Source organism: Castor canadensis, chromosome 11, assembly GCF_047511655.1.
Source record: "Castor canadensis chromosome 11, mCasCan1.hap1v2, whole genome shotgun sequence".
Taxonomy (NCBI): domain Eukaryota; kingdom Metazoa; phylum Chordata; class Mammalia; order Rodentia; family Castoridae; genus Castor; species Castor canadensis.
Window position 1 is genome coordinate 126,826,900 of NC_133396.1, and position 12,983 is coordinate 126,839,882.

Sequence of the window (12,983 nt, forward strand, 5' to 3'; positions counted from 1 at the left end):
TTTAACAATCCTACTGCTAGGGGGGTTTTAGAGGGGAGGAGTGGCTTAACTCCCAAGTCACCTAGTAGGACAGTGGGTTTTTACCCCTAGTGTGAGTCACAGAACTGTTTGTATAGAGTTTGGTTTTTTTCAGCTTCTCATAGGAAAAAAGAATTTTATCAAATGGTTTCAAACTGTATTCCTAGAGAGGGGACATATTTCAAGTCAGAGAACATTCATTTGGTCCAACATTAGAGGCTGGGGGTGTGTAGCTTAGTGGTAGAGCGCTTGCCTAGCATGTATGAGGTCCTGGGTCCAACCCCCAGCACTACACAATGAAAAAAAAAAAAAAAAAGGTAAAACTTGTCAGTATCACATTTTTGGAATATGAAATCATTATGTTTGTATCTTTGGTCTTTCAAATTTAAAACCAGAAAGGAAGCCACAGAACTATTTAGTGGAATAGAACCCAGGGCTCAACTGAACCATTTAACTGATAAAATGTACCAAGCGCCGGTGGTTCACACCCGTAATCCTAGCTACTCAGGACACAGAGATCAGGAGGATCGCGGTTCGAAGCCAGCCCAGGCAAACAGTTCCGTGAGACCGTATCTTGAAAAAACCTTTTACAAAAAAGAGCTGGCAGAGTGACTCAAGGTGTAGGCCCTGAGTTCAAGCCCCAGTACCACACACAAAAAAATAGATAACTGATGAAATGTGATGTCCCATGTCTTCACAACACTAAAGCCTACTAGAGTACTTTGTGTGTGTAAGGGCAGGAGGGTAGCTATCATGAATTCCTTTTCTAGACTAATAGCATTTTGGCAACTGACCCCCAGGGACAAGCTACAAGATGTACGTCTCCCTCCTTCACAAATTATCTTCAATCTTGGGGAGTAGGACCTAATTTCAACAGCTAGTGAAGAGTTTGACTTCAGTAAGTTGAGTAATAATCAGACTATAAATAGTAACATTTGGTCAGGCGCCTGTTATAATACACTCTTCCATCAGATTGCTAAGGACATCATTTGTGCTTTTTGGAGAGATATGATAGCTTCACAAGTTGAAGTTCCTCAGACAATGTTATCTTGCTGAAGGAGATGGAACTGTTTTTGGCATTAGTAAAATTTTCATTTTTCTCAACTCAATTACTATCACTGAGTTCTGTTAATGCACATGACACATGCTTCCCCTCATTAGACATTTTGGACAAGTGTCAGCATTTAAGGTCGTGAGAACTGGATTTTTGTTCCTCTTAAGAGTATGGTACTTAAAAAAGCAGCTGAAAACTAGGATAGCATTCTTCTCCCAGGCTTAGCTTTTCTAAAGTCCTTGTAGCATTAAACACTGGCTTGGTCAGAGATAGAAGCAACACAGACATGTTTTGTTTTGGATGTACTAGAATTTGAACTCAGGGCTTCAAGCTTGCTAGGCAGTTGGTCTGCCACTTGAGCCACTCCACCAGCCCTTTTTTGTGTTGGGTATTTTTTGAGATAGGGTCTTGAGAACAATTTGCCCAGGCTATCCTCAAACCGCAGTCCTCCTGATCTTTGCCTTCCAAATAGCTGTGATTACAGGTGTGAGCCACTGGTGTCCAGCAGCACAGATTCTTGAAAGATCCAGTGCTGGTGGAGAGGAGTGAGAAATGGGAGTCCTGCATTTGAAGCTCCCTCTCTCCACCCACTTGAAAGGCCAAGCCCCAGTTTGTGTCAATCAGACTTTCAAAAGAGATTTCTTTGTTTTGGGTTTTGAGTTTTTTATTTGGAGGGAGGTGGTTACTGGGGTTTGAACTCAGTGTAATTCCAGATAGAATTATTAATTGACAATACACTCTTCTTGTTCTAATCAATGAGATAGAGCAGCTAACAACTAAATGCAGCTGTGATTGGAAAGCAAGGTATTAAATAAAGTTTCTACAATTTGAAATTCTTTGGCTCGCCATAGAAAAGTGCTTTAAATCCATGGTTTTCAAAATACGGTCCCTGGACCATGCATCCTCAGCTGGAAACTTACTTAAATGTATAATCTTGGGCCCAGATCCATTACATCAGAAACTGGGAATAGGATTGAGCAGCAAGGGGTTAAACCCAGGGCTATTCTCCAGCTGATTCTGACACACTGAAGTTTGACAACCGCTGCTAATTAAGTCATGCCAAAGGATGTGTAAACCAAGTCCTTATCTTTATTGGAGAAGGCAGCTTGGCCTGAGTAATGTTACTGAGACAGACCAGTCATGGACCACTAACTGGTGGTGTGGTTTAACAGCACCAACTAAATCCTAGAGCTGCATCCTCACTTGCCACTTCTAGAAAGAATTTCTTCACTCCTTTTTGCTTCATCCCTCTGTTGGAATCCCCAGAGACAGAACTGAGCCTTTTCTCTTCCATGATCCCCCTGTCACATGATCTCCTCTGGCATTTCTACTTTAACTATGACTTAAGAATTCTGCCTGCTATTGGACTTGGTACAGATTCAGACTCTGATTTGGGCTTTAAAAAATTTTTTTTCACTCTCTTTCTGGAAAGACTAGATAAATGTCTTTCAAAAACCGCAGATGTTCGTTTCAAGAGAGGAGCACAGAGCATGCACATAGTAACATCTTTAAAATCATTTTTGATAACCTTTAATCTCATTTTGACTGCTAACTTCTTCCTACACTCAATAATAACAGTAACTCCCATTTATTGAGAGCTTATTAGATACAAGGCATTGTTTTGAGCACTTACCATGCCTTCTATTATTGAATCCACACCCCAGTCCTACAAGGTACCTTGTGGCACAACTCTCCCCAATTTACACAGGAAGAAACTGAGGTCTGGAGATGGTTAAACACTATGGCCTGGGTCACATAACCTGATAACCACAATACTCAGCAACATTTATTGACTACAGTCAACATTGAGGCCCAGGCCGTGGCTCAATGCCTGGAATCCCAGCAATTTGGGAGGTAGAAATCAAGAGGATCATGGCTCAAGGCCAGTTTGGGCAAAAAGTTAGTGAGACCCCATCTTAATAAGGTGGGCATGGTGGTACACACCTGTGAACCCAGCTAAGAGGGACGCTTTAGGTAGGAGGAATACAGTCCAAGACCAGCTTGGGAAAAAAATTTAAGACCCTACCTGAAAAATAAAGCAAAAAAGGGCTGGGAGCATGGCTCAAAAGGTAGAGCTCGTGGCTACCAGTGTACAGGCCCTGAGTTTGAACCCCAACACCACAAAAACTAATAAAGTTGACACTGGTCAATTGCATTTTGGTTCCCTCACTTCCTTCCCAGAATATCCAGCTTCTAGCAGAAGCCTTAAGGAGCAGCAAATTGACCAAAAATAGATGATACAATTTGAAAAACCGTACAGAAACAGAGACATAGGTTTGAGTTCTGATTTTTACTAACCAACTAGGACTTTGTCAAGGCCTAAGCCCTCCCTGAGTGACAGTTTCTGAAACTGTAAACTCTGTCAGTGACAGCTACTTTTTGGGGTTGTTGTGAAGATCACAGTGAAGCCATCTAGCCAAAGTCCTGGCGGTAATGATTTCCTCTGCGGGAGGAGAGCTTACTTATGTTCCCAAAGCAGAAGCAAGGAGCCATCACTGAGCCACAGTTCTGTTCATTCTTGTGCAGGGACATTATCTTTCTCATTGTTTTCTCTCAGGAGGGGGATGGTGGTGCAATCCAAGTAAATAGGAAGGGAAGGAATCACAACAGCCAGCATGTCTCAGTGCTCACTCCTGACTGCCTTCCTCTGTTTCTTTTGTGCTTTACTTCAGGCACAATCTAGCTACACTTCTTCTGCAAACTATCTGGGAAACAAGGTGCTTCTTATGTACATTTTGATACCTGTGGAGGGAGCCAGTCAGGGGTCTCTGTGGGAATGGCCTACCATTCTGGAAGGACCAGGCCTGCCTCCCAATATTCTATTGGTTGGTCAGCTCTCCCTGGTTAGGTGGTATGTATATGGCTGAAGGATGGGAACCACAGGGACTAGGTACTAATGGGACCCTGCCTGGAAGCAAGCACGATAATGAGGGTGAAAGGTGGGATGGGTCAGGACTGGTAGTGTTACCAAAACCAGTGACCATTCAGGGAGGAGGTCTCCAAAAAGGAGGAGGTCTCCATTTGGCCCTTGGGTACTGAGTTCATGATGTTGTCACAAGAAAGAATTTTAGGATGCATCAAGGTAGAGACCAAGAAAGTTTATTCATAAAGCAAAGGAAACATAGAAGCATAGTACATCTGATAACAAGTGTACTGAGTATAATTATAGTGAAAAATCAGGTTGGGGTTTGGCTCAAATTTACCTTAGGAAAAATGCTCCTCTTTGTTTTGATACCTGGTATTTTTAATTACTTTTGTCATTACACTGTTTTGTCAATTGGGCCCAAAGATTTGAAGGTTGGTCTGCTCATTAAATTTGGGTTGCTATGACGTAGACATCTGAACATCCCCTTAAGAAAAGGATGGGTCCTGCCAGATGCTCCCTTTAAGACAGATGTCCACTCTTGTGATATGTATTTTCCTTTGTAGACACTTTTTGTGGCCAGAGTCACTTTCCCAAGTGTCTTTTCTCAGGATAGTTGTTTTTTTTTTTTTTTTTTTTAAGATATCTTTGCTCAGTTCCCAGAGTACACTTACTTATTTTTGGGCAAGTGGGCAAGGTCAGAGGAAGAAAGCTGCTCTTTCTCCTTTTTTTTCCTACTATTATAGCTTGTTGTCGGGAGAGGATAAGGCTTTAAGCAAAGAAAGCAGTATGTATATGTATATGTACATGTATATGTATATGTATGTATATGTATATGTTTTTAAACAAGCTATTAATTAGTACAATGCCTATTTGTAAATTCCTAGCTGCTATTTCCCATGCCTAAATTTCCCTGATCTATCCTGCCTCAAAGTGAGTTCCCACCTGGCCCTTCCTCTCAGGTACTGCAGTGAAAGGCAAGGTAGGCAGGAGTGGGATAATCCCAAAAACTCTCTTGTCCATTGCTCTTCTGGAAGGTCACCTGAATCTGAGCCTTGGAAAGAAGATAGAGGGCCACACTTGGAGAGTCCCATCTGACCCATTTTAGTTGCCCTCTGCTCCCTGTAGAGGCTTCCCAGGGTGTGAATGACATTCAGGTGGATGGGCTCTGGTTGCCCAGTCAGTACAGCACTTAGGATCTCAGAATTTGGGAGAGCTGACAGTAACTAAAGGCATGAAGCAGGGACAAAAGGACCCTAGAACTCAAGTTGCTGCTCCTGGCTGGAGGCGGTCCTAGGCCCACCATCCCAAAGGCAGCCATGGATGCTGAGGTCTAAGGCAGGGCTCTGCACCATGCTAGCCTGCAGACCCACCCATCTAGCTGGCTGCCTGTCTCACTCAGCTCACTATTCACCAGCGCAGACTCTCAGGACAAGCAGTGGGGACCATGTCACTGGGCTGTGCTCTTTACCTCCAGGATATTTTGCTTTATTATTTGGCTCTGTTGCTCCTTTTTCAATGTATCACTATAGAAGGGGATGAGAGATGACATGCCAGTTAGTTTGAAGACAAATGTCTTGTTAGAGGGGAATTGTGCTTTATTTTTTTTAAGAGAAGAAAATTTGCCAGGTACCAGTGGCTCACACCTGTAATCCTAGCTACTCAAGAGGCAGAGATCAGGACGATCACAATATGAAGCCAGCCCCAGGCAAATAGTTTGCAATACCCTATCTCGAAAGAAACCCATTACAAAAAAGGGCTGGTGGAGTGGCTCAAGGTGTAGGCCCTGAGTTCAAACCTCAGTACCATTAAAAAAAAAAAAAGAAGAAGAAGAAGAAAATATGACCCAGTCAGAAACTGATATAAGTGGGCAGTATGGTAGTGGTTTCTCCTGCTTTGGAATGGGGGAGAAAGGGGAAATCTGGAACCCAAAGTGTCCAAGAAATTTTGGTTTATCTAAATCAGAATGTCTTCCCCTTGCACTACTTGACTCATTGGATCAGAAGATTCTTTGCTGGGAGAGGGGCTGTCCTGTGGGAGGCTTAGCAGTGTCCCTAGTCGCTACCCTAGATGCTAATAGCCCCCCATGGTGATAATCTAAATGTTCCCAAACATTGCCAACCATCTCCCAGGGGACAAAATAGGCTCCAGTTGAGATCTCCTGATCTAATTGTTCCCTACAATTTTTTTCCCCCAGTGAATTGGTTTTAAGCTTTTTGTTCCATGGGTCTTATCTAAGCCAAGGAATAAAGCTGATTTATCTGAAGAAACAAACCCTTGGCCCCTGCTTCCCATATGCAGCTCAGAGAAACCCCAACAAAGCTCTCTGCTCTTCATCTGGACCACTAGAGCCCATTGGGCCACTCAGGCCTGGAGTGGAAGTAGGAAGAAAGCAGCTACAGCAACTCTGGGGATCCCACTTCCTCATTCTGGCTGCCTGTTTCCCCACCACAGCGCTCACCTAGTTCAACTTGCTCTCAAGGGTGTTCCCATATATTCTGGGCACCTAGAGTTTCTTTATTTCTTGATGTTATTTGAGACAGGATCTCACTATATAGCCCAGACTGACCTTGAACTCCTGATCATCCTGCCTCTGCTTCCTGAATTCTGGGATTATAGGTGTGCACCACTATTGCCAGGCCTCAAGTTTCTTTTGTGTATATGGCATGTATGTGTGTATAAGAGAGTGTTGGGGAGGAAAATGTTGATCCCTGTCCTTACCCATCATTAAGGGTCACAGCCACACTTCTATAACAAAAGATAGGTTAACAAGAGAAAAGAACAATTTATTTAATCAAAGTTTTATGTGACAGCTGAGGGCCAGTGGCTCACACCTATAATCCTAGCTACTCAGGAAGCAGAGATCAGGGGGGAAATGACCCAAACAATGTATGCACATGTGAATAAATGAATTAAAAAAAAAAAAAAAAGGAAGTAGAAATCAGAAGAATCTTAGTTCAAGGCCAGCCCAGACAAAAAGCAAGAACTTGTCTGAAAAATACCCAACACAAAAAGGGGTGGTGAAGTGGCTCAAGTGGTAGCGCTCTTGAGGCTGTGAGTTCAAACCCCAGTACTGCCAAAAAAAAAAAACTTTATGTGACACGGGAGCATTCAGATTAAAGACCCAGGGAAAATTCCCCATTTTTATGCCAGGAATAGATGGAAAGAGGACAGTCACGTGGAATTGAGCCTGGACAAAAGAGTGTGATTTAGTGAGGGGACAGCAAGGCCTGTCTACTCAGATTCTTGGTGCCGTGCGCAACATGGGGCAGGATGCCTCTGGAATAGCAGTTTTGTGACCTTGGTCAGAACATTTCTTTTTGGCCAGCTCTTACATAGAAAGGCAGGGGATGCTTAAAATAATATTTTGAGGTACTATGACTGGTTCGGGAAGAAGGGGTCCTAGTTTCTATGGACCACCTTGAAAAGGAGGAATTCTGGTTTCCATGACTTGCCTTACGGGAGAGTGAGGGGTGAGACAGGAGGGCAAGGGAAAGTGAGAGAAACTCTCCTGAGGTTGCCTCTGGGGCTTTCACTTTGGGTATTGTTTTCTGAGCCCCAAGAGAAGCAGAGTGTTCCTGTGTGGGGGTGGGGGAAGGGGGCTTCTCCCCTCTCTGGAGCCCCTCTCTTGTCACTGTAGCCAGAGGATGTGTTCATTCTCTGGGGTCCTCCCCTTTCCCCGGGCTAATTACATGCTTCTTTAATGAAAGGAAATAGTTTCTCAGCTGAGCTGGGAAACCCAAGCCCCTGGTGCCCCTCTTCGTGGGTATCATGGGAAGGGCAGGAAGGGAAGCAGCTGCTCCACTCTGTGCCTTCCCCGCCCTCTCTAGGGGTGACCAGCCCAGCCCAGAACAGGGACTGTTTCCTTCTGCCAGCTGAAGCCTCCAAACCTGCCACTGGGCATGACCAGGACTGGATGCTTTCAGAGAACTCAAGGCAAAGGTGAGACACAGGCTGAGTGTCCAAAAGCTCCCTGAAAAAACCAAGTTTTTATTCTCAGCAGCCCCTCAGCTGGTGCTGAGAGTAAGGAGTGTGGCTGTCCCCTACCCCTGCTGTGTACAGCTGCTGGGGACGGAGCTGGCTGCTTCTAGGTTGGGAAGGGGGTGCACCGTGGGGAGCAGGCAAGATTGGCTGGAGTCCCAGGACAGAGCTGCAGAATCTTCTGCTCCCCCCTGGGCTTCCCTCAGTCAGCACAGTCCCAGGGAGATGGTTTTAGAAAAGAGACCCCTGTGGGAGCATAGGTGAAGGGGACGTGGGGGAGCAGTGATGGGGGCAGGAAACAGCTGGGCTTCTGCTTCCCTAGAGAGATAGGTTACTCACCAAGCAGATTCCAGCAGATTCCAGGATGTGAGGGTTACCAGCATCTTTCCACTACTGGATAGAGGGAGGAAAGCAGGAAGAGAGGGAGGAAGGGAAGGAGGGGAAGACAGAGAGGGGTAGGGGGACTGAGGGACAGAGGGAGAAGGAGAAAGGGGGAGAGGGAGGGAGAGAAAGAGAGAGCGCACGAGCGCGTGCTCAAGGGAAAGACAAGCCCCACAATCACTCAGCAGTCTTTAGCTGCAACACTGAGGTGGAAGCTGGGTGCCAGCACCATGTGGACCTTGATGGAGAGATGTTCTCTGGCCTCTGTCTCTCACCTTTCTCTGACCCCTGATGTGCAGGCCACTGCAGATGATCTAAGTGCCCCCACCTCTCAAGTGTCCAAGAAAAAACTAAAATACCAATGTTGAGGAGGCAGGAACTGGGGAAATCAGGAAGAGGAGTGAAGATTAACCTGAATTTATGGTCCTTGGAGGAAAATCGGGACAGTCATTTATTATGTGTCAACTGCTATGTATCAACTACTTTTCCCTGAATAAAAGAAGTAGGAAGGGGAAAGAAAGAAACCGAACACTTTATAGAGTGTAAGCCTGAAGGCAGGTCAGTTCCCAAGTCTTTATTTATTTTGGAATGTTGGGGATCAAATGCTAGTCAAATCCTCTACCCCTGGTCCAGGTGCTGGTGGCTCACATCTATAATCCAAGCTACTCAGGAGATAGAGATCAGGAGATCATGGTTCAAAGCCAGCCTGGGCAAATAATTCACAAGGTCCTATCTCAGTAAAAACTCATCACCCAAAAAAAATCCTCTACCCCTAAGCTGTACCCCCAGCCAGACCTTTTCTTGGAGGGAGTGGGAGGAAAAAGGAAAAAGATTTTTGGGGGAAGCCAATTGTCTGAGAAAATGGCAGACTAGTGCCCTAAAAAGCATTGTAACTGAACACAAATTTCAAGCCTTGTTTTGTTTTGAGACAGGGTCTCATTTATGTAGCCCAGGCTGGCTTGGACCTTGAGATTTTCCTCCCTCAGTCTCCCCAGTCCTGGGATCACTGGAGTGCCCTGCCACCCCTGCTTGGAGAAAGGAGAGGTTAGGTGGAAAACGGATTGATGACTGGAGACTTCTAGTGTCTTGCTGGCAGTCTGGAACAGGATTCGGCAAAGTCTGGTGACTGGTAGGTAATCTGTTGGTGATGATGATGATGTCCTATAAGTCTTGAAAATATCTTAGTTACTTTTATCTTGGTGTCTTCAGCTGTTTCAGAGGATCCAGTCTATGGTCAGCTGGCTTATTGCTCTATAGTGAGGCAGAGCATCATGGTGACAGTGAGGGAGTGACAGAGTAGGCCCCTTACCTCATGGAGAAAAGAGGGCTAGGAGCCAAACCCTTTTTTTTTTTTTTTTGGAGGCACTGGGGTTTGAACTCAGGGCTTCACACTTGCTAGACAGGCACTCTACTACTTGAGCCACTCCACCAGCCCTGTTTTATGTTGGGTATTTTCAAGATAGAGTCTTAAAAACCATTTGCCCAGGACTAGCTTCGAACCACAGTCCTCCTGATTTCTGCCTCCTGAGTAGCTAGGATTACAGGTGTGAGCCACCAGCGGCCGGTCACACCTTTTATTTAATTAAAAATTTTATTGAGGGATAGAAGCATAGCTCATGTGGTACAGTACTTGCCCAGAAAGCATGAGGCCCTGAGTTTAAGCCTTAGGACTTAAGAAGAGAGAGAGAGAGAGAAAGGAAGAAGAAGAGGGAGGAGGAGGAGGAGGGAGAGGAGGGAGGGAGGGAAAGGAATGAAGGGAGAGAGGGAGGGAGAGAGGAAAAGAGAAAGAAAGAAGGGAAAGAAAGAAAGGAAGGGAGAGAGAAAGATCCCTTGTACATTTTGCTGGGTCGCTGCCAATGATAACATTTTACAAAACTCTAATATGTTATCATGGCCAGGATATTGACACTAATACAATTCACCAATCTTACTTAGATTTCCTGTCTTACCTGTACCTGTGTGTGTGTGTGTGTGTTTAATGAAATTTTATCACCCCGTATGTTTGAGTACCCACCACTACAATCTAGATTTGAAATGCTACACATTCCAAGGTTCCCCTGTGTGGCCCTTTCATAATCACACCCCTGCTGTTCCCCTCCCTGGCAACCACTCTTCTATTCTCCATTTCTAAAGTTTTATTTCGAAATGTTGTAGAAAGGGGATCATACAGCATGTGATTCTGCAGATTGCTTTTCACTCAGATAATTCCCTCCAGATCCATCTGAGTGGTTTCATGCATCAATAGTTCATTCCTTTTTATTGCTGAGTAGTAATCCTTGGCTGAGAAGTAATTCCTTTTTATGGCTGAGTAGCAGAGTTTGTTTTACCATTCGTTCACCTGTTGAGGGATATGTGGGTTGTTTGTAGTTTGAGGCTAGAAACAAATAAGGCTGCTATGTACATCCAAGCTCAGGTGTTTTGTGTGAACCTCAAGGTGTCATGTGGTTTTCAACCAGCAACAGTATTGTACTGGGCTGATAGTAGACCCTCAGTCAATATTCCTTGGTAATGACAGGATAATGGCTTCAGTCCAGTGGGGTAGGGGGGCGGGGAGAAATCGAGAATGATGGTAGATGATAAAAGTCACCACAAATGATGAACCAAAAATCGAAGCACACTCTGCAGAAAGGACTGATCCAAGGACACATGGTCATCATTAGCATGAAGCAGTTGAGACTTCAAAAGGAAAAAAATTACAAGAAAGCATTGGTAGGCTGCAATAAACAGGTGAAAAAGAAAGGCCATTGGCAATTTTGCATGGCAGGGAGGAAAATGACCTTGGAAGAAGTCACAGGGATGCTTAATTAACTCTAACAGAAGTGAGGTCCAGGCTTTGGGGGGCATACATCCTGCCTCTCCCACTTTTTAGCTGTGTTTTTCAGGTTGTGAGACAAAGAGTCAGAAGGAATAGATAAGATAACGTGTAAAGTTCTTGACTCCCAGCAGCCCCTGAATAAAAGCTCCTTTCCTCCCTGCCTCCTTCAGTAAGGAGGTACTGGGGTGGGCTGATCAGTACAGCTCTCTGAAAGGTACCTGGTTTGGAGGAAGCCTATGGAGCAGCAGAAAGGACTGGGAGGAAATGAGGGTGGTAGGAAGGCTGGATAAGCACAAGCTGGCTGGTTGAGATGCAGATGCCTCTCTGGGTATAGGTGTCACTGCCAAGGAGCAGAAATTCACAAATGGAACTCCACCCCAAGGGATCCAGCTACTACTTGGCTGGGCCCCCCACACTCTGCTTTTTCTTCTTTCAGGGTGAGCCTGAGATGGATGGTGGGTGTCTCTCATGGAATGGCTACTGGAGCATGCTGAACAGGAAGCTGCCCCCTCCAAGCACATAAAAACTATCCACCAACCACCTTCCTCTTGATTCCAGACCCCAAGCAGCCAAAGTCCTTGGTGTCTCCAACACCTTCCAGAAAGTGCCTCGCTCTGCACAGCCCTCCAACCAGGACTGCCTTTGATCTGAAAAAGACATTTAACCTTTCAATCCCATCATGGAACTGACCCAGCCCCAGGCCTCCTGAGAGGAAGGAATGGTCCTCTTTTCCTTGTTCCTAGTCTTCGCAACTCTTGAACAGCAATAGCTCTCTTTGTGTCTCTCTGGAAGTGAAGGGGCCCACAGGCTCTCGACTCTTCCCTATTCTCATCTACTCTTCCTGCCTCTGCAGCCTCCCAGCTCCCAAGATCCTCTGGGTCCCAGCTAGAGCCAGGCATGCAGCTGGGAGGAGCCCCTGGTCTTTGAGCTTTTGATGGTGATGACAGCAACAGGCACCTGCACACCAGAATGCCCTGGCCTTCTCCCCATGCCAGATCTCTCTCCCATTACCCTTTGGATGTTTGGTCTTGCAGGTGTGGGTGGAGGAGACAGAAGGAGGGGATGGAGACAGAGCTCCCTTTGGACGAGCCCTCCCCAGTCCCTCAAGGGCTGTCCATGGCACTCTAGTGACCATGCATACTTCCTGTTCTGTTCCAAGCCTCTTTGGGCCATCGTCATCATCATAATCGATTTTTTCATGTGACATATTGATACTTCTTCCTGCCAAACTCGAAAAGTGATTTTTAAAACTATAAATTACATCCTGTCCCACCTCTGCTTGCCCCTCTAATGTCTTCCTGTTGCATGAGAATGAAATTCACACAGTCTGGTTTCTGCCCACTTACCTGACCCATTCCTGCATCCTCTCTCTGACTTGCTCTCTTCCTGGTACTCATGCATCTTGTCTCAGGACCTTTGCGTTTGCTGTGTCATCTTCCTACTATTTTCTTTCCAGATATTCCTGGAGGCAGACTCCTCCTTACTTCTCAGATCAGCTCAGAGCGCCCTTCCTGAATCCACCCCAGCAGAGCCTCTAATCCATCCCAGTGTTCAACTTCCTTCACAGCCACTTGAAATTATTTAGTAATGAATCTGTGTGATTTTTAACTGAAATATATACTCCAAGAACAGTAGGGACCTCACCTGCCCTGTTTCTGTGTGTCCCCAGCATCTAGAAAGGCCTAATAAATAATGCTTGTCCCTGAGATTATGGGATGGGAAAAAGCCTACGGTGTGGGCAGAACGCTGGCCTTGAGGTCTAGAAAACCAGGTGCAGGTCTGTAACTCACTCTGCAGACATTAGCCTTGCAACCCCAGGCAAGTTGCTTGGCTTCTTTGAATTCGATTTTCCTCATCTGTGACATGAAAGT

The 12,983-nt window shown here is 45.5% G+C and overlaps 1 long non-coding RNA gene across 1 annotated transcript; it reads left to right on the forward strand.

Annotated features, from left to right (window-relative positions):
* Positions 1-7,680: 7,680 nt before the first annotated feature.
* LOC141414116 (uncharacterized) lies at positions 7,681-12,495 on the forward strand. The gene is made up of 3 exons (XR_012439206.1): positions 7,681-7,877; positions 9,230-9,426; positions 11,549-12,495. It is a non-coding gene; the product is annotated as an uncharacterized lncRNA (long non-coding RNA).
* The last annotated feature ends 488 nt before the right edge of the window (positions 12,496-12,983 follow it).